Source organism: Rhinatrema bivittatum, chromosome 14, assembly GCF_901001135.1.
Source record: "Rhinatrema bivittatum chromosome 14, aRhiBiv1.1, whole genome shotgun sequence".
In the NCBI taxonomy this organism is placed as follows: domain Eukaryota; kingdom Metazoa; phylum Chordata; class Amphibia; order Gymnophiona; family Rhinatrematidae; genus Rhinatrema; species Rhinatrema bivittatum.
Window position 1 is genome coordinate 32300569 of NC_042628.1, and position 22912 is coordinate 32323480.

A 22912-nucleotide genomic window follows, 5' to 3' on the forward strand; every position below is an offset into this window, starting at 1 on the left:
ACTAGTGGCGTAGCCACGGGTGGGCCTGGGTGGGCAGCTGCCCACCCAATTTAGACCCAGGCCCACCCAACTGACACCAGAACTGCAAGGCTGTCGCGGGATCCCATCCCCGCGACAGTGAAGAGGAGAACCCATGCTTGGCACGCCATCACAGCACACGTGGGAAAGCGGTCCTACAACCATATGGCCGACCGATCTTCCTGTTGGGGGGGGAGGAGAGCGGAAGCGCCGTGCACAGTTTCCGCTTCCTCCCCCCAGAGCAGGAAGATCAGCTGGCCTCTCCTGCTGCCACTGGCCTCCTGCGTACAGCCGACCGATCTTCCTTGGGGGGGGGGGGGACGAGCGGAAGCGCCGCGCACAGCTTCCGCTCCCCCCCCCCCAGCAGGAAGATCGGTCGGCTGTACGCAGGAGGCCAGTGGCAGCAGGAGAGGCCAGCTGATCTTCCTGCTCTGGGGGGAGGAAGCGGAAACTGTGCGCAGCGCTTCCGCTCTCCTCCCTCCCCCCAAACAGGAAGATCTGTCGGCCATACGGCCCGAAGATAGCAGGAGGCCAGTGGCAGCAGGAGAGGCCAGCTGATCTTCCTACTCTGGGGGGAGGAAGTGGAAACTGTGCACAGGCTTGAATGTGTATGTGAAGATGAGAATGGGAGCCTTGTTGTGTGTGTGTGGGTGAAAATCGGACCCTGGGTGTGTATGAGAGTGAGAATGGAGTCTTGAATGTGTGTGGGTGATACTGGAAGCTTGAATATGTGGGTGAGGTTGGAAGCTTGAATGTGTGTATATATGGGTGAGGATGGAAGCTTGAATGTGTGTATATATGGGTGAGAATGGGAGCCTGGGTTTGTGTGTGTAGGTGAGAATGGAAGCTTGAAAATGTGGGTGAGGATGGGTGCTTGAAAGTGTGTATGTGTGGGTGAGAATGGGAGAATGGGTTTGTGTGTGTGGATGAGAATGGATGCCTGGATGTGCGTCTGTGTGTGCATAAGAATATAAGCCTGGGGAGGGGTGAGAAAGTGAGAGCTTGTATGTGTGTCTGCAGAGAATGTGAGCTTGGGGGGGGGGGGGGGGGGGGGGGGGGGGGGGGGGAGAGCATATGAGAGTGAGAGCCTGAGTGTGTGAGGGAGTCTGTGAGAGAAAGCATTTATGTATATATGTGTGTGTGTGTGTGGAAGGGAAGAAGACAGTAGTAGAAAAGACACTGAAGAGGAATTAGGAAAATGAGCGACAAGGGAAAAAATGGGAAAGAGAGAACCAGGACCAACTGATTAGAAAATACAAAGATCAGACAACAAAGGTAAAAAAAAAAATATATATATATATATATATATAATATCTATATATATATATATATCTATATATATATATATATATATATATCTATATATATATATATATCATATATATATATATCTATATAGAGAGAGAGCGAGAGAGAGAGAGAGCAGAGAGAAGAGAGCGAGAGAGAGAGAGAGAGAGAGAGAGAGAGAGAGAGAGAGAGGAGAGAGAGGAGAGAGAGAGAGAGCGAGAGAGAGAGAGATGTTAGCAATTTAAATATGTCATCTTTGGGAATGTGCATTCTATATTTTTGTATTTTGCTCTTTCTTAAGTATTCCACTGTTCAGAACATTTTAGTTTCTCAGGCTTTCTATTTTGGCTTTATCTACATGTTTTTGTTTCTAATTTATAGTCTCTTATTTCTATATTAGGTAAGGGTCGGTCTCAGTTTTGCCTGTTTGTGACAGAAATGAGTATTTCTAGCATATAGTTTCTCTGTAGTAGTAGTCCAGCCTGTTCTGTTATTCCCGTAGGTGATGTATTAATGTTCTAGGGCCTGGTGTAGTATTTGCATTGCTGCTTTTTCATAAGGTTGCTGTTTGAATCCTGAGAGTCAGTGCTGTGATTGTTTGGCAAGGTTCCAGATGCCTCTTTCTTTGCAAGAGTTTGTTACTTCACAAAATAGCAGTGGAGGGTTATTTTTTGCTGAGATTACACCAGAATTTGAATTTTTTTTTCATGTTACTTGTAATGTGAATTGCCCTAGCTCTGCGCTGCACCTGTTCTGATGATTAATTATATTTTATTGTATTTATGAAGATTTCTGGGTTTCTGCAAAGATGGTTCATGAAAGAATACATTAATTTTTGTTTTATTATATATGATTGGATTTGATTGTTTTCTATTCTTGAAATAATTGAAGTAAATTATTTTAAAGTTTCATACATGACACATAATGGCTGTTGCAAACTACTTAGAAAGCCATTCTAGGGTGCAGTATATGGCATTATTTATCAGTAAGAAAACAACTAGTAGACCTGCATGCCTTGTGCCCACCTATGTTAACCTTGTGCCCACCCAAAAAATCAATTCTGGCTACGCCACTGCTAGCAACTCCCCCAATCTCCTCGGCAAACCTCACAACAGTCAGAGAAAGAGCAACATCAATAGCCGGACCATACTTATGGAACTCACTTCCAGAAAACAAAGCTTCAAAACACAAAACTCTTCAAAAAACTACTCAAAACTTGGCTATTCCGACAAGCCTACAAAGACGGTATTGGATAAGCTGACGGTATTGTATAAGCAGACTGTACTAGATAAGCAGTTATCAACCTCTTGCATTTGTTTTTCTTTATTTCATAGTTATGCTATTTAGTGGTGTTCCCACGATTGTTATTGTCCTTTGATATTTATATAACTTTAGTCTCAAGAAACAAATTGGAAGCCGATCAATAATGCTGGAAAGCAGGACAAACTGTAGTGATTGGTATAATCAGGGATTCTTTATTGGTGTTAGCCCGACTCTGGCCGAGTTTCGCTCTCACAGGAGCTGCCTCAGGAGCTACTACAAGAACAATATTAATTAAAATTACACATAACTGACATACATATACATAGACAAATAAACAAATATGTGTTAATACATATAAAATGTCAACAACTTAAAAATGTGACAGACAAAAAATGTAAAATATGAATAAAATAATTACATATATAAATACTAACAATAAATTAAAATCAAACCACACACGGTTGTGTAATCATATTGTAACAATGTGTGATTAACGTCTACTACGTGAACTTGAGGAACTTATAGCCATGACGTGCAAAATTTGTATGTATGTGTATATCTGAGATCAAAGGGAGTGGTATAAACAGGAGAAAGTCTTTAAAGAGGAGGACTTGTATATTGATATTAAGTACCTGTACCAATGATTGCTTGTATTATCTCACATGAAGAATATGATAACTTCACATCATATCAATTGGAATTACTGGGAAACAGAGGGAACGCATAATGTTATATGGGAAATGTACACATGCTCAAATATATTGAACTGTTAACAAAAATAAGTTTGACAAATAAAACCATATATAAGGTTAAAAAATGAAACAATGTGAGATAAGGCACTAAAATATATATAAAAATTAATAAAATGAATAAATAAAACTATAAAAATCAAAAATCAACATGTGTAACAATATTAAAAAATTGTGAACTACAAGCACTGAAATGAGAAAAATGAAAAATAAAATGATGAAAAAGTAATCCTATATCAAAGCAACAATCTGTAATATACATCATAGCATGTGTCCTGGGCGGTGAATACCTGGGCTGGTGAATCCGCCGCTGGTAATTTCCAAGGTTGAAATAACAGGGAATATACTGAAACTGCAGACATGGAGCTAGAGTAAAAATGTGGGTAACATAATTGGACCATGAAATACTAGCGAAGTAGAACTGGATTCCAGAAGGAGCAAAACATGGCCATAAAGCTTTGAGCACGTGATTCAACAAAAAGCAGGTTGGTTAGTTTTTGGGTTGCTGGGAACAACTTCCTGCTTTAGCAACATTTTTAATTGAGTCCTGGTCAATCTCTGATACCTAGGATAGGACCTTGGTGGTGGTGGGGATTGGGGGGGGGGGGGTGGCAGGGTGGCCAGTCCCCCTATCTGAAGTAGTTGCCTTCTCTGCTGCTTCTGCTTGCTTCAGATTCCCGGCTGGCCTGAAGTTTAGGATTCACATCCTGAACTCTGTGTTGACCCCAGTTCTAGCCCTTGTCAGCATTTTACTCTGACAGAAGTCTGAGCTACTATTATTTCTTCCACTTTAATTTCTAAACCTAATGGATGCCCCGGATGACAGGCTGAGTTTTTAGAATGGGTGCACATTTGGGGCTGATGGTTACCACAACTATGAAACAAATGTGTAAGATATTTCCAATAAGCACAAAATTAAATTTCCTTTGAAAACAAAGCTCTGTCACAGGGAAAAGTGAATGTAAGCCAGCAGTTGAGAAGAAAGGCTTTTGATAAAGCCAATCAAAGTTTTGATGATCTGTACCAAAAAATAAAGGACTTAAATGACAGAGAATAAAACATGCCAAAATTATTGGCAATCATATTGTTCTTCCACTGGTGCAGATATTCAGTTGTTAGTCTTCAAACACAATGAGAATAATGAATGTAATTCAAAAGGTTTTCTGCCAACACTCACATATATTTAGAATAACTTCTCTTAATATATTAAGACAGAATGAAGGTTTATGACAATTTTAAGGAGCATGCAACAAATGATTGTTCTGCAAGCTTCCATATGTTAGGGAGTTACAAAGATTTCCTATTGTGTATTTCAGTTTTGACAACACTACAAACAGGTAAGGCACTTGCTGTCTTTCCCGAGGGTCCATATTTCCAAATTAAAAGATATTATTAGTAAAAAATAAGAGGGGAGCAAGTAACCAAAATTCTAAACTAAAATAAAATGATTTTAATTGGCAGTCTTTGACAGTTCTTGCAGTGAGTTTACTTCCAGATAGTGGTCCCAGCTTGCACAAAGGAATCTAAGTTATTAAATGGTGCACCTAAAAGATCTTGAGCAAAAATATTTTAAAATACAGAAATGACTACTAGCACTCTTGTGAGGTTACTATTAATCGTCATGGATTATGATGGCAAAATGGTTTGATGCCGCCATCGGTGGCCATAGTATTGGGAACACTGCTTTTCAAATTAAACAGTCAAACAATACTTACTTTTCCTAGAAAATCTATTTTTGTTTTCTTTTAGATTTCATTACTGGTTTAGCTTCTCATGGAGGCAGAGATATGTACAGTCACATTAAATTTCCAGAATCATACAGAATGCTATTTTGAAAAGAGAATGGGCAAACAATTCTAGACTATCAGCTAAGTCTATTTGCATCATAGCAGATGAGATGCTAAATGCCAGTCAAAAGGCTTTTCAAAAAATTTTAACAAGTAGCTAAAGTAATTAACATTTTAACCAAGAAAACACTAATTGCTAGTTGAGAATAAAGTAATTCTCTCTGTATTTGTATTTATTTAAAATTTATTAATCACCTAACACACGAAGACCTAAGCTATTTACAATAAAAAAACCCCATCCATAATCAAAATAAAACAAATAAATAGTCTAACAATAAAAATATAAAATAAACAATTTCAAAAAAACAAAAGGAAACCTAAAATCAACAAAAAGTCTGCTGCAATAAGAAGCCTTTCAGAAGGAGTCTGAATTTTTTTACATTATTTTGGAGGCGAAGATCTATAGGTAGTGAGTTCCATAAAATAGGCACAGCTGCAGAGAGCACTGTATCTCTAGCTGTGGCAAGGCGAACGTGACATAAGGAGGGGGCATCTAGTAAACCACGTTGAGATGATCTTAATTCATGGGAAGGCTTGTAAATCCTCAGCATAGCATTTACCATGTACAAGAGTCTGTACATAACAATTTGAAGGCAGTCATTGCAATTTTGTACTGAATGTGCTCTCAAATAGACAGCCATTTCATTTTAGTAAGAACATGTGTAATGTGATCAAATTGACTAGAACCAGAGAATAGTCTTGCAGCAGAATAGAGAAGTAACTGTAATAATCTATTTATTTATAATAATAATATAATTACAAGTTAGCCAGATCAAAGTTGTTACCAGCACTGATATTCTACTGTGAATAGACCTGCATAAATCATGGTCTCAGGAACATAGCAGGATGTAAGTTCTAAGGGCACAGAAGGGGTTAGTTAGCCTATGATTGTTCTCTCTCCGCTAAATTTGTCTAAGCAATTTTTGTTGGTTTTTACCTTTCATGGTCCTTTATCTTTGAGATGTCCCTCCCTGAATGTTGTGCTTAAGGAACTACAGGAACCTTTATAAGCCCCAGGACCAGAAGGGCACCTTCCTGCAAGGTGCATCCTTAGTATCAGTTGTTGGTAGTAGGATTTTCAACAGTGTCGAGGCAGCTCTCCTCCTTCCCTGGATCTGAGCGTGCTACCTCTGCCCAGCACCAACAGGCAGACAGACAAAGGATTTAAGCCATGGCTTGAACCACAGGGGCCAGCCCTTTCCTAATGCCTTCGTGAACCTAAGGTCTATTTACCTGCAAATGCCCTGCAGAAATGAGTTCCACGTCATAACAGTTGGTCGTTGAGCTAGCAACACCACCAGCTACAGATGCCATTGTAAATTTATTTGGTAACATTATTTAAACAGAAGTAGAGAATTAGGGACTTCTACAGTTTTACTCAAATAAAAATTACAGGGGGAAATAATAGACATCAGAAAAAAAGAGTGTATTTTGGCTAGCTGCTTTCGAGGCAGTCTGATTAATCTGACATTACTGATTACACTAAATTGGTTGGTTTAATGCAATAAATGAACACGATTTCAATAAGCTGATGAGGTGGAGCTTAGAGATTAGAGATCCAAGACCTTTAAATACCGTCTAGACAGAAATAACAGTAAAGCATGGCAGCCAATGTAGGAGGGTGCAAGCAATTATGAAAAAGGAAATGTATTCAAATCTCTCCGCAAAGGATGTATACGAAAAGATAATTACTAATCCTGTACTGAGAATTCAAAGCTTCAAAAATGCAAATTAGAACAAAATTCTTATGGGAAGAAAGCACATTATCAAGTGTCATGAAATCTTTGTGTGTGTTAAATGTGAGATAGGAAGTAATAGGACAAGGAGGTATAGAAAGCAAGGACTTGAAATGGTTTCTAGGTGCCATTCTTTGTAGCTGAAAAGCCTGAACAATTCAAATGTCAAAAGGCGGAATGCTTTCAAACTCTAACCTAAATAAGAGCCTCCTCACAAAAAAGTGACCCTATGCTGTTTTTGAATTTCAGGAATATATTTTGTAATTTGAAAACTACTGCTTTTAAGTGCGGTGAGTCAATTACAGTACAAAACATTTGACTGCAGGTAACTGGTATAAGGTGGCCATGGTTCAGCAGTAGTTTATTATCACTTTGTCCTGCAAACCTAGATTCCTGCAGAGGGAGAGAGTTAGACGGTACAGGTCTACTGGGCATGATGAATAAAGTCTTTTTTTTGTTGTTGTTAAACAAAAATATTAGAAAGCATGGTTATGCATCAGTTGCATGTTTGCCATGAAATTATTTGGTAATTTAATGTAGCCGTCATCCCGATCCACTCTTGGGCACAAGGTCTCACTGGCAGCATCATAGCCTTGGGTAGGTCCCATGACCTCCTGCAGATTCCTGGATGGGGCAAAAAGATCTTTTTTTTCAAGGCCCTTAGGATTTTCTCTTCTGCTCAACAGTTCAGTCACTGAAAATTAACACTATATATTTTACTGGTGGTGAAGACAGGGAAAACAAAGTCTAGTGTGATACACCAATGGCTAGAACACCAATCTGTTCAGAAAAATAAAGTCCATAGTACAAAGAAAAACATCTCAGTCTGCCATATCATCAAAATGCCTCATGCCCTTAGCAGGGATCATCCTCCCATGGTCTTTCCAAGTAACCTGTGTTTGAATGTGCTTTGAGAGGGTTCTCTGTCAAGACAGACTAGTTACTGGCAATGGAGAAACAGAAAAACAACAACAGCACAAGCCAAGACTGTTGAAATGCTAAACGTATGCCAAAGGTTAATCAGTATGTCAAAGGTCAGCAATAAGTTTCATTTTTATCTTCTATGCTCAATTTACAAGAAATCATATGACTTACAAAAATACAGTCTTATTAGCAAATGTGAGGTAAAATAAGAATTTTAATTTGGAAAAATGTTATGCAGACAAACATAACCTATTAGGGGTAGTAACATTTAACAGAATGTAATAGCTTACTCTGCTCATAAGATATTTTATGATAAAAACTAAAGATTTATTTTTCTCTTAATGGCTGTTGGTATTCAGTGTTTACTAGCATCCCCTACATCCCTCTGAAACTTCTCTCAGCCTCTGGCTGATCCCTTTTGTCAATCAGAAACTCCGTAGGACTTTTCTTTGATAGGCACACTTCCTTCTCACTCCCAAAAAAGAATCCTCTGCTACTCCATACTGGTGCAACTACTCTGTCTGAAGCAATCTCTCATCCTTGGAACTCCAAAACTTAGGACTTTTACAGGAACACTTCTCAGGATTTTCCTTTTAAACCCAAAAATTCCTTCCCTCCTTAAAGACCTGGGCATCCCTAACCTTGGGTCCCAGCCACCTTCCCAAGACAGGAACATTCCTGGGAATGGCACCTTTCCAGTTTCTTTCCCTGTGCAGGGAAAGACCCACCACCAGCACCTCAACAGTGGGAGAGGCACAGACTCCATTTGCACCTTCCTGTTGGAAAGGCATTTTCAAGACCCTCCACACTCACACGGGCACAGGAATTTTACTAAACCAGGAGTATCTCAAACTGGGGAGAACAAAACCTCCCTAAACAAGCCTATCTATGCTGCCCTCACTGTCATGGCAGGGTCTGTTGAGACCTCTGACACCAACTACTGGTAACCATACCTGTTAAGAGGCCACTGCTGCCATATTAGTAAGGAGCAGAAAATTAGTGTCCCTTTTACACTAATGTTATATTAATGTATTAGAAGTTACTATTATAGCCTATGAAATCAGTGGCTTCAGCTTGACATGATAAAGTGCAGCATTCCAAGTTCAATTGTTAATTTACTTGCATCACTACTGTGTACTTGAAGTAATGTGATGAAACAAATGATTGACTTATATCAGTACAACTTCCACACCACCTCTCTTATCCTAGTCTTTTTCCTTTCAATCATAATTCTATGTTTTTCAAAGCTAGGAGAACTACCCATGTTGCTTGAAAGTAGTAAACATTGCTAAACATTATAGCGTAAGATAAGGGGAAATGTTTGCAGGTGACTATCCTAGGGACTCTGGACAAAATACTATTTTACTACTCCTTTTATTTCCTCAGCAGTCTATTTGATTATGGCAGTCAGCCAGGTATGTGGTGCAAAGGACAAACTTGACAAGATTCAGTAGAAGGCATTGAGAATTTGTGATGCTGCATTTATCTCCCTGCCTACTGCTGCTCATAAAAGCATTATGCAAGTATATACAGAATAAAATCCAACTCTCTTGGCACCAGTAAACTTTATTCTCATTTCTTTATGAGGTAAAAAAAAAACCAAACAAACCACTTCTCCACATCTATCATATTTGATGGTATTCTCAACTGAAAGTCATAAATCTGTCCTTCTTTGGGAAACCGTGTATCTAGCATGGGCAATCACTATTTTCGATTTTGTTTTTGCTGTTGCAAATCAGCAGAAGTAAAATTAGTCAAGCATGAAGATGACTGAATGAATGAATTTATTAATCTCCTCACACTAAAAAGGCCAAAATGATGGACAAGATAAAACATACATAAAATAATTTGCATAAAAAATTAAACAAACAAATATAAAAACATTGTTCTAACAAATACAAAACAGTTAAATTATTATGGTATCATCTGTATCAAATGCCTGATCATCTAGATAGCCTATTGCAAAAACAAGTTCTTAAGCATAGTCTTAAATATTTTGCCACAAGGATTCATTCTCAATTCAATTGGTAAAGAGTTCCTTAAACATTGGGGCTGCTCCTGAGAAGGCAGAGTCTCTGGTAGAAGAAAGATGAGCAAGTCTAACTGAGGGGATGTCTAACAAGCCCCGCTGAGATGATCAAAGCACTCTAGATGGCTTGTACACTTCTAATAAAGCGTTTGCCCATGAACAACTGTTTGGGTTCAGCAGTTTAGCGGTTAGCTTACTAACTTTGTAAGCAATGCACCGTTTAATGGGCAACCAATGTAAATCTGTCAAAACTGAAGTAATATGCTGATTTCGTTTAGTACCAGTAAGCAGGCGGGCTGCAGAGTTGAGAAGTAGCTGCAAAGGTTGTAATGTAGAAGCAGGTAATCCGAAATAAAGGCTATTACAATAATCAATCACGGGAAAGATTACAGCTTGAATGACCATTTGAAAATCAGCAGGTGACCAGCAATCACTCATAACTTACAGAAACCAGATCGAATAACGGCTTTAATTTGTGGTTTAAAAGAAAGGTGAGAGTCAACTAAAATGCCTAGGCTTTTAATAAAATCAGATGGATCAAATATACAATTTCCCAAAGAAGACAGAAGGATAAACCTTCAAAGAATAGGGTTGTTTTAAAACCAGGAATTTGGTTTTCAGCTTGTTCAAAGTCAACTTATTGCAATGTAACCAAGATTGAATCTATGAAAAACAAAGTTGTAAACAATCTACAATTTCTTTCCAAGTCGGACAAATGCGGATACAAAATTGTATGTCAACAGCATAGATCTTGTACCTACCGCATGTTGTGACAAGTAATTTTGTAATCGGGGCCAAATAGATATTAAACAAAACAGCTGATAAAGCAGATCCTTGAGGAACGCCAGTGTTAAGATTAACTGATTGAGAAGATTCATTCATAAAAAGCATGTAATGCATCCTATTAATAAAAGATGACACAAGTATCCATGAAAGGAGAGGAAGATGTTTGCTTTGAACATATTCCTGTCTCCTGTTTATCGCACTGGTATGAGTGATGCCACCTAATCTCTTCCCTTCAGAGTCAGACTCTCACTGCAAAAATAATAATTGTGTTTTGTAATGTACTTTATGAAGAAAAAGATGGCAATTTTTTTTCCTTAAGTACATCACGTATGCCAGTATATTAAAAACAAATTGATCACAATGGTATGAATGTTGCATAAAAGCTTTCAGTTAGTGGTGAAAAATTGATCGTGCACTTGCTTCACGTATAAAATACCTGAAAGTAAAGGAATGAGATATACATTTGTGTGAAATTATGTCCAGTGTGCGATTCGATCTCTGGGGTGCAGCAGCCCAAGAGGCGTCTTTCTCCCCTCTGCTGTGGAGCAATGAGTTGAAGCAACTACTCTGAAAGCACTGCACTGGTGATGAAGGGTCACATGGATGGAGTGCACCAACAGCAGCATCACAGAGTAGCAACACTGAAATGAAACTGATTCGGTCACTTTGGCTCCAAGAAGCACTGCTGTGGGAATGCTGTGTGGCAGGGTAGAGGAAGGAGTTGGTGGATTTGACCAACTTTGCTTAATAGGGTTCACCTTTAGCTTTGAGTGCCTGGTTTGGACCAGATTTCAAAGTTTAAATCCCTAAGTCCCCAGTTAGAAGAATAAGCTGTGCTACTGCATAGCCAGGTGAAGCCCTTACATGAATCCAGCAGCAGTATAAAAGGTTAGAACAGAAGCACTAGGGCATCACATTGGAGATGACTGAAGACAGAGGAAAGCTGCTGCTAAAGCTGTTGGATATCCTTACGAAAAATGAGAGAGAGGGGAGCAGAGCTGCATGTTCAGTCCCTGACGCGAATCAGGCAGAGGATGGATGCTGAATCTGAGAGACCGAAAGCAGAGGAATGCACCTACTGGAGAAGCCAACACTTTTGCAGGAGAGAAGACCTGGGTTTGCACTGGCACCACAAGTGTAGATCCCAATTAATGCAAGGAAATTAAATAAGCAGAAGTTTAGAGATCAGGAAATAATGGAGAGAGAATTAAAAGGGTACAGAGCATTGATGCATCAGTGCACCACTTCCTTTATAAGTCACTCCTTGCCACTGCTCACAGGAAATCCTCCCTTTATGGCCACTGCATTGATGCAGAAGTCAGTAATAACATCTGGTAACACGTTAAATTCATTGACTGTGTTGCGTTGTGAGGTTTTGCCAGGCAAACATCTTTATGAAAAATATAAAATGTCCGTTACAATATAACATTCATTTCATATAATGAGTACTCTTTGCTCCAGTGTCCTAGGAAGACATTCCACATAGAAGCACTGTGCAACTGATTGACGGCTTAGCAGCACATTACTTCTGCAGGAAATGTTTCAACTTCTGTGTTTGTACACCGCCTGTAAAGCTCAGTACAGTGTTCATATTACAGACCACTCATTTATTTAAATATCATGAATTGAACAAATTGCATTTCAGTTCTATTGGGACTGAAGTCTAGTTTCTGGCTGTATAATGCAGGTTACAGGCCTGAATAAAAATAATTTCTAAGCACACCTCAATAAGTTGCCTGTGTACAATATAATACAGAAGGTAATGCAAGTATTAAGCAAACAGTAGCAAATTTGAAGAGACTGAGATTGTACTCAATATACCCTAGTTTAAAAGTGAGATTAATTTTGGTCATGGCATGTGCAAGACAAACCATGTGAAGACACTACCTCCATAATGAAATAATAAGATAGCTTGCTGTAGGTCTGCATATTCTAGCCATATTCAACAGTACAGCATTTACATTTATGAATATTTTAGAAAATTATACTTAATATGCATAAGAAGATGTATTGTTACACTGAACCTTTTAACATCATGCACATTCATTTCTAATACATTACATAGTCAAAATAAAAATTTCTATTTTGACTTTTTTCATTCCATTGTAAAAATTGTGTTTTGGGCCTGATTTTCAAAAGCAATCACACATGTAAAATGTATTTTTTTGCATGTAAATTGGCTTTTTGAAACTTGCCTAGATGTGCAAGTAAAAGGACATAGAAAACAAATTTGCATGAATTTTTATGCATATTTAAAAGACATTCCTGGGGTGAAGGTAAAGTGATGAAACTATGCGCATAGAACCTACCATTTCTGCGGTACATCAATTTAGGCCCGTGAATGGCCATTACAAACTGTGCACAAATTTTTCAATATGTGCAAATATCTCGAATCCATGATAACACATCCTTTACCTATTTTATAAACATATGCATGTATTTTTTAAGTGTGTAGAAATATATAACATGTATATATAATAACCCTGATTTGTATAAAGGTTGTACAACTAGATGGCATTCAAACAACTTTCAGATTATCAACATAAGCGAAGAATTAATGAGACCATCCAGCAGCCAAGACCTATATTTGTCTAACAGCTTGTGTGTGACATGTATAATCATCGGTCTCAGGGCACGGCAGTTCAGGAATTTTTTTATAATAATTTTTTATGCATATAAAAAATGAGCCAAAAAGAAAGCGAATTACTTCCCTCAAAGAGCAATCTCTGCAAGACTCATAATGAAATCGGTAGGAATTCTTTGTGGTAGCGGGCAAGCAGAAAGAATTTGTTTAATGGTAAAGAGAGCTTGTTCCTGGGGGATAACTATATGTAGTGATTCGATATCAAGCGCAACCAACACCATTTCCTCCTCAATCTGTATAGAATTTAAAAAATTCAGCATGTGATTGCTATTTTTAATGTATGAGCATGCTAACGGTATGAATCGTTTTAACATGCAATCTAAAAATTGATTAACCGGTTCGAGTGTCAAGTCTCGTGCTGAGACTATAGTCTTCCTGGTTAGAAAAATATAGGTCTTGGCTGCTGGGTGTTATGATGGTGTCATTAATTCTATGTTTATGTTGATAATCTGAAAGATGTTTGGTGAATGCTATTTAGTCATTGTATGTATTTTTGCATTTCACATTGGACGCCTTACAGTGGTTATTATACAGTATAAGAACATAAGAACTTAAGAACATAAGAACTGCCTTACTGGGTCAGACCAAGGGTCCATCAAGCACAGTATCCTGTTTCCAACAGTGGCCAATCCAAGTCATAAGTACCTAGCAAGTACCCAAACATTAGATAAATCACAAACTACTCTACTATTGCTTATTAATTATCGTAATAGCAGTTTATGGATTTAACCTCTAGGAACTTATCCAAACTTTTTTTTAAACCCAGTAACACTAACTGCTGAAACCACATCCTCTGGCAATGAATTCCAGAGTTTAACTATTCACAGAGTGAAAAATAGTTATTGACTATACCCTCATTTAAAGTTTACAGGTTGCAGATAATCCATAAAAGAGTATTTCCAATTTTTGGCCATTTCATGTGCAATTCTCTCCTCCAAGTGATTAAAAGGAGCTTTTAAAAAGAAAGTGGAAACATTTTTATTTAAAACAGGCCTTTCCCTAATTTGTGTGATTAATTAGGGGTGCAACAGCAGCAACAGTGCCTAGGGGTGGCAAACTCCTGAAGCCACCTCTGTACTTGCACATCTTTGCTTTTGATCTTTATCAGGTGCAAGTCTGCAAAAAAAATAAATAATAATAATAATTATAGTCCAAACCTGACTGGGTGAGGGGTCTGAGTAAACTGGGGGGAGTGCAAGCTGAAGAACAAGAGCGGTCTTGATGACCTAGAGATAGAAGGGGCAAACTGGTGGACCAATAGATCAAACTGGTTATTTCAATCACATGCACATGTTTTGAAATGTGCTCACTTGCAAGTATAAAAGCCAGCAACTCCTAAGGAACGATATGCTAATAACGTTTCCTCGTGTAATTGCTTAAAATGAGGAGCATACATACGCGCACTGGGCTTATTTTAAATAGTACTTATGAACTTGCACGGGCGATTTAAAAATTCTAGCATATTTGTACTTGTGCCCACACACATGCTTTGTGCGCACAAGCACATTTGTTTTAAAGTTATTGTCTTAGTCTACAAGGCCCACTGAATAGGCATTACATTGTAGTCATTTTCCATCAGTATTGAACTTAAGTGGAAGAATCTATCATCATCCCAATCCACTAATCGGTAGTTCCCAACCTAGGATATGCCAAAAGGGAGGCAACCAATGTATAATTGCTAAGAAGTAGAGCAGGCAGACTTCGCCTCCGTGGATCTCTGATCTAAGGCTCCTGGTGCCTAATTCCATTGCCTGATCCCATGCCAAGGAGAGAAAGATCACAGCTTCAAGAAGCCCAAACTGGAAAAGTGAACTGATTACAAGGAAAATGAAGATGGGCTGAAAGGAGTAGGGGGAAGAGCTGCCTCCAGCACCTTCAACAGCTGCTGTTCCACCCCACCAGGGTGAGGACCCTGAGGAGCATTTCTGGCCACTGCCACATGTGTTCTGGCTGTCCTGCTGGTCTAATAATGAGGGAGTAGTATGGCCATGGTGGCGGTCACAGGGAAGGGGGCCATAGTGGGAGCTGCACTCTGAAAGATACGGAGCAGGGATCACAAGGAGAAGAGGGAGAGGATAGGAGTGAAAGGACTTGGAATAGGCCTTAAGAGGGAAGAAGAAGAATGCTCTGAACAGCTTGCCACCCTATAGAGAATGAGATACCTTAAATGTGCTGCTGCAACCAAAGTTTTACCGAGAGGTTTACATTTATATGAACACTTCGAAAATTCTGCTACAATCTATTGTTGTACTGAGATGTTTGTATTCTTTTCTAATTAGTCCTGTGTTGATGTTAAACAGATGTGTTGTGTTTTGTCCTGTTGTTGACTTATTTCAAGTTTAGTCCAGTTCTACATTTTGCTTAGTGAGGTCCTATTATTGATGGACATCAGGTTTAGTTCTTATTGAAATCTCCTTCAAACTAAAACTGTTGAGTCTCTTTCAAAATATATGTTTTTCCTTTCGATTTTATTATACCCCAAGTGAATTTATTATTCCAAAAGGTGGGTAATACTTTCAAATAAATAAAATATCACTCAGGATGGGGCCATGAGGAGAAGGAAGGAGAGAGAGAGGGCCAGAGAAGGAGTCAAGACACTCAGGAAGGGGCCATGGAGGAAGGGCAGGAGGGAAAGCACTCGGGAAGGGGGCCTTGAAGGGGAGAACCAGGGAAAGGGACACAGGAGGGAGAGAGGACAGAAGGGAAGGCATTAGGGCAGAAGTGCAAACATCATGGGAGAGGACTGGAAGGTGAGTCCTCAGGAAGAAGTCACAGGACCAAGGGGGCTACAGGGAGGAAACAACAGAGGGGGTGGAGTGGGGGGGGGGGGTGTCAGCACACAGGAAGGTCCCATAGGTGGAGGAAATCAGTGCAGGAGGGAAGGCACTTTGGGAGCGATCATGGTAGAGGTGGGAAATAGGATTCATCATAAAGGGAACATAATGGAAAGGCTGGAGGGGGAGCACAGATAATTAGAAACAATTCCTTATTTCATTTTGCTTTGGAAAATGATTCTGGGGTGCATATTATTGTTACTACATTAATCAGTTTCCCATATAGCATTTACATATACGTAAAAATTAAAAGGATGTACGTGGAGTCCGCTAAATATTTTGAGGTTGAAAAGGGATCCTTACCCCCTGAAAGGTTGGGAACCCCTGCACAAAGTCATCTGCTATTACCAGGAAAAAAAGAGATGTTTATTCTAGAGTTAGAGATGAGATCCTGCAGTTCAGAGCACTTATAACTCTTCCTGTAAATTTATGATGGGCTCTTAGTGCTCCAGGGCTTCCCCATGAGGGATCACCTGCTGGATAAGGGCATCAGCCACTGCTGGGCCATGTAAATTCCCATTACCCAAGCCACTTTGCTGATGAGACATTGCCGATTGGTATAAAATGTTTTTGTCAGATGAAAATATTGCATTGGGTGACCTTTGTCCAAATTCAACAAGGCACATTATTAGTATTAGCATTATACAGCGCAGGAATTTAAAGTGGGGCTCATAATCTCATTTATACTTCTAAACCCAGATAATTGTTCCTAAACGAGAAGCTCAATTACTGAAGCCGGCGACACTGAAACCCTGCATTAGCTTCAGCAATTTGGATCATCCAAGAAGAGCCTCAGCATTAACTTCTCTATTTCCCCCATTCCATTTGCAATTTAATGTAAAAGAAATGTCTCAAGATACAGTTCTTTTAAATTCTACCATTATATGTGCTGTCATAGGCAGGGGGTTCTTCCCTTCTCACATAATTATTGCATTAATAGTAAAGAGTCTAGGCCTAAGCTATGGCAAACATTGTTTAGAAGGGCTTGTGATCACAATCATTTTAATGCACACACATGACAGAAATATGGCATTATGTATGTACTAGGCTGTAAAAAAAAAAATCTGTTGAAATTATACAACTGCCTATTTTTTTTTGACTTGAAGTGGTCCTGTTTTGAATTGATGGCTGCTAGTCATATCCTTTCTAATATTTTCACCTTTTTTTTTTTTTCTTTCTAGTCTCCTGACCCAAAACAGATATTTCTGGGAAGGATGAAACACTGCTTATGTCTTGAGGTCTTACGCAAAGCAAAGGTGTTAAAGTAATGAATGTGCAGACACTTAATTGAACATGCTGTCTGGCATCAATTTCAAGGATGCTTAGTTTACCCTAAGAAGCTGCAGCATTCTGTAAATTCCACTAGAAAGGGAAGTCATGTGATCTTTCATGCTGGAACTTTCAGCAGATGGTGAACATGGGGAGCAATTTCCAATGGTTGGATACTAAGTAACAAAAGTAAAATCCTCTTCCATATATTTCTGAGTATTTGGATGCTATGATATCTGACAGATGTGCTGAAATTCGCAAAAAAAAAAAAAAAAAAATCACATTAAAATGACATTATGAGCCTGCCATAAACTGGCAAAAGCAAATTGATTTTGAATTAAAATTGCTTTATCTTAAAACTGTAACCATAACAACCACATAAAAATATACAGATGTATTCTTCCCAAATTAAGAACTTGTGTCACAATTCTGCCTGTAGGTAAAGCTCAACCTGGAATTATGAATCTCATTTTCAGGGATTTATAATGGAGATTTTGACATGAACATTACAGAAAGTATGTAGAGATAGTCTGTGAAAATCTTACAAAGGAAAGCAAGTTTGCTAACTGTAAATGGTGTTTTCCATAGATAGCAGGATGAATTATCCATGATATGTGGGTGACATCATCCAGCGGCACTGAATGGACTCATTTTTCCAAGCTAGTAGAGCTTTCACATCTACTGATATGTATCAGAATTCCCACATGGGCACTGCCTCAGAAGCCTCTCCTGCATGGGATGCAGCAATGTAAAAGTCAAATGCATTGGTGGATCTTCCTGTGTCAGATGTTGCATCGATGTTTGTAAAGGTTATGTGCTGTTCCTCTGTGCATTGACTCATTGCACAATGAATGCATCAATGGTCCATGTGTTGATGGTACCATTCTTCAAGTGCTCCAATGCACCTTACTTCAGGCACTCTAATGCTTGCATCAATGCATTGTGCAAAAAGGAGCCATTCTTATCCATTGGTGCTGATGCTAGAAGTAGTGACAGTGCAGATGTGTCCCAGATTTTATGCTTCTTCAACACATAGGGAAGTATATTAGACAGGGAAAATTTGAAAAATTCAGTGTATGGAGAAAGCCAGTTAGGCCCCCAAAGAATTGAACCACTAACTGAACTATATAAATTGTGAATATATATATATATATATTTGGGATTTTTAAGCTTTTTGGCTTCTGTTTTCTGTTAAGCTCTCTGTCTTTTCTGGAAAACAAAACCACTGAATTTTGTGTGCTAGTGGTAAGCCTGGGAGGCTCTCAGGAAACCTGCATTATTGAGTTACCTATATGTCACATTCCACTGTCCTTTTGGAGCCAACATCTGGCAGGGCCAGTCTGTTTTAGGATTGGAATGCACAAGAAAGAAAACAGTGCACAGCATGATTGATGGCTGAGTATTGGAGGGAATGTCAGACAAAGTATGAGATATTCTATATGTCGCACTCAAGACCAACACCTCAATACTGACAGTAAAGCAAGACATTCAATGACATGCTGTGCTTCAGCATTGTGTCCCTAGAGTGAAGATTGACTTACAACTGAGATTCATGGGGTGATCTCAGGGAAGTAAGAAAATTTAGGATTGCATTGTAAATACAGATATATATATTCCCTGTTTTTATTTTCTTATTCTATGCAGATACTTTTTTGTACCTTATCTTCTAATTACATTTGATTTATTTTTGTTTACATTATACTTTACTCTTATGTGCATTGCAATTTTTATTAGTCTTAGATTATGTATACTCAATTTACTGTGACTACAAATGTTGAAATCAGCTAAGTGCAGTGTTTAGATGTTTGTTTACATGCGTGTGGGAATAACAAAGAGATGTAATGCCACTTAGTAGCCTTAACTATTCCCTGGCCATTACAGGAGGCTCCGCAGAACATTGTTGCTTTGTGTTCGATCCATGGCATCCTTCTGATCCACACGTCCCAGTTGGGAGGAAGGGGGAATTTCAGAAGAGCTATAGCTCAACTGCTCACCTGGGGAGGGAGAGGGCCCTGCATTCTGGGATGAAGATTTACTGCAACTCTTGACTGATGCAGGCCTTGTATCTTTGCTGCTCTGGATCATTGAGACCATGGGGACATCCAACTACAGGCCAGGTAGTTTGGTTGGCTGTGCTTGGGCCCCAAAGAACAAAGACAGCGATCATGGTCATCTGTTGTGGACATAACTTGGCCTCAGATGCAGGTCTTAAAGCCACTTACCCTGGCTTTCTTCTTACTAGATATGCTGAAGAGAAGTTCCAGAAGGATCTGTTCCTTTGCCTTGTTGTTTATTTATTTATTTATTTATTTTTTAATAAAGAACACTGAAAAATGCTGTTGGTTTGTGAGACAGAGAGGCAACAAAAAGAAAAGAAAATGAACAGAAAGATGAAGTTTGTAGAGAAGAGACTGAGTAACCATCCATGCTCTAGCTCTGACAAAAAAAAAAGACTGAGGAGGTTTCTGAGGCAACACGAAAGCAGGAGCTTCTGCATATGCTTAGTACAGCTCAAAGCTCTACTAGCTTGGAGAGTTGAGTCTGTTCAGTTCCACTGGATGTTGTCGGTTGACATGAAAAGTGGAAACCACTTTAGGCAGAAAGGAAGGCACAGTCCTCAAAGAAACCCCCGAATCTGAAATCTGGAGGAAAGGATCCAAACAGGACAAAGCTTGCAACTCTGAAATATGATGAGCAAAGCAAATCGCTACTAGAAAAACTACCTTGAGAGTCAAGTCTTTCAGCATCGCTCTCCGCAGAGGCTCAAAAGGAGACACACAAACTGTGGAGGAGTAGATTCAGGTTCCAGGATGGGCAAATTCTCCTAACAGGAGGCCGCAAATTTCTAGTTCCTCTGAGGAACCTGATAACATCCGGATGAGCTGAAATAATGGCATCTTTGATCTTGCCCTGAAGGCAGCCCAAGGCCGCTACTTGCTCTCTAAGGGAGCTAGGAGCTAAGCCTCTCTCAAACCCAGACTGCAGAAATGACAAAATATCAGGAATGGAGGACTGTAGGGTGCAAATTCCATGAGTAGAACACCAGGACTCAAACACTTTCCATACTCTAACTTAAGCCAGATTAGTAGACTTTCTCCTGGCTTGCAATAAGGTGGTGATGACAGACTCCGGATAACCTTTCCATCTTACTCTCCTCCTCTCAAAAGCTAAGCTGCTAGACAAAAGTGATCGGCCTGGTCTGAAAATATGGAACCCTGATGAAGAAGGCCCTTCATATGAGCGAAATGAAGCAGGTCATCTACCGCCATGTTGATAGGATCCGCAAACCAAGGATGCCTCGGCCACTCTGGAGCTACCAAAATCACCTCCCTGTGATATTTTTCTATACGATGCAACACCTTGCCTACCAATGGCCAAGGAGGGAACACAAAGAAGAAACCTCCCCCCCCCCCCCCCAAATGGCCAAAGCAGGACTAGAGCGTCGACACCTTCAGCCCCATACTGTCACCTGTGACTGAAGAAGAGAAACACCTTGGTATTCTGACGAGTTGCTATCAGATCCACGTGAGGGGAGCTCCAACGATCTCTTATGAGCTGCATTGCGGCTTCCGACAACTCTCACTCACCTGGATCTAACTGAGTCTGACTTAGGAAGTCTGCCTCAACATTGTCAACCCTGGCTATGTGTGATGCAGCTATTTCCTCTAGGTGAGACTCTGCCCAACGAATCAAGGCTTGTGCCTCCTGAGCTACCGGCTGACTCTTGGTACCACCTGCTGGTTGATGCACGCCTTTGTTGTCAGAAAGAATCCTCACAGAACATCCTTTTATCAATGGTAAGAACGCCTTCAAAGCTAGCCCGACTGCCCTGGTCTCCAATCGGTTGATAGACCATGCAGATTCTCTCGCAGACCAAATACCCTGGACTGAACGATGTTGACAAACCACCCTCAGCCAGAGAGACTAGCATCAGTAGTAACTATCACCCAGTCCAGCACTTTGAGGTCTATTTCGCAAAGAAGATTGAGGGTCTGAAGCCACCACGACAGACTGTCTCTGGCCATGCCCTCTAGAGGTAACCACGCCAAAAGCGCCATTTACAATGGCCTCATATGGAAAAACACCCACAGAACCAATTCCAATGTTGAAGTCATGGAGCCTAGAACCTGTAAATAATCCTACACTTTGGGAATCCATAAGCTCAACAACTGGCGGATTCGATTCTGCAACTTGAGCACTCTTTTTCCTGAAAGATACACCTTGCCAAGCCGAGTGTCAAACCTAGCTCCCAAGTACTCCAAGTCGGAGATAAATGACTCTTTGCCAGGTTCACTACCCAGCCAAGAGATTGCTGACTGACTGTATTCAATTAAGGTAAACTAAATATTGTATTTGCTCTTGCAGCTCACAAATCTTGTATTGTGACTAATATCTCTGTTTTTATTATGAATGTTTTTATGTAACCCACCCCAAACTTTGGAGGGTGTGGGATATAAGTGATTTTAAATAAAATAAACAAGTATTACCATTATTTTTATGGAAATTTAAGATGAATATAGCATGAAGACCTGACCTTTATATCATCATCTGAGTGGATATTCCATGAATAGGAATTGATTTAAATCATAAAACATTGCAGACTGGGCCAGTCCAGTAACTCAGTGGCACTTCAGCCACTGCCATGAAGTTGATCAAGCTTAAGTTTCAGGGCCCAGTTTCTATTCCCTGAGCCACCTGGGAATGCTGCAGAGGCAATGCTCATAGCCTGGGTATAGAGTCACAGCCTTTGCATAACAGTGACATCTAGTGGCCAGATTCAGAGTCTATGGTTAATTCTGAAGGGATCATAGTCTGTGGCTCATAGCTGAAGACTATTATTGCCCTGAATGGGATAAAATAGGAGCTAATAAATTAGGAAGCAAAGCCCTGAGTAGTGACAAGTTAATGGCACTGCAGCCCAGTAGGAGGAAAGTTCTGATTGAACTAGAAGTTCAAATGGACAGGAGGAAACTTCTGAAATCCTCCCAAAGTTATATCCTAATTAACTTTGGGAGGATTATATCCTAATTAACTTTGGGAGGATTATATCCTAATTAACTTTGAAATCCTCCCAAATTATATCCTAATTAACTTTTCAGAAAAATTGCAATTTTTACATATTTCAAATATGTTTTGGTTCCTGCAAGCAGTTTGATAGCAGGAGGAAAGTAAAGCTCGCGACAGTCGGATAACTCTTAACATTTGCGTCAAGCAGTTAGAAGCTTCCTATACTGAAAGCGTTCACCTCTTTCGGAGGCGCGTCAACACCATATTGGGCGTAAAGGTCCCGCCAACAACTTTTTATTCTGTTTGGTCTGCAAATCATATCAACACTTGTTTTGTCACAGCGGCTTGTTCAATAGCGGGGCCAGTCTTGGTGCCGTCTCCCGCGCACAGGTCTTTAATGCACTCCACTGAGAGGACTTTCTCAATTGTAAATCTTGTGAGGCATCACATAAGTGAGTGGGATTCGGTCCCTTTAGCCAGCATTCCCAGGTTGTGTCAACAGGATCATTTACCGTGAAG

At 39.7% G+C, this 22912-nt stretch overlaps 1 protein-coding gene across 2 annotated transcripts in view; it reads right to left on the reverse strand.

Moving 5' to 3' along the window:
• ALG1 (ALG1 chitobiosyldiphosphodolichol beta-mannosyltransferase) overlaps positions 1–22912 on the reverse strand; it is a 488005-nt gene that overhangs the window by 290273 nt on the left and 174820 nt on the right. The gene's annotated exons all lie outside the window — the stretch shown is intronic.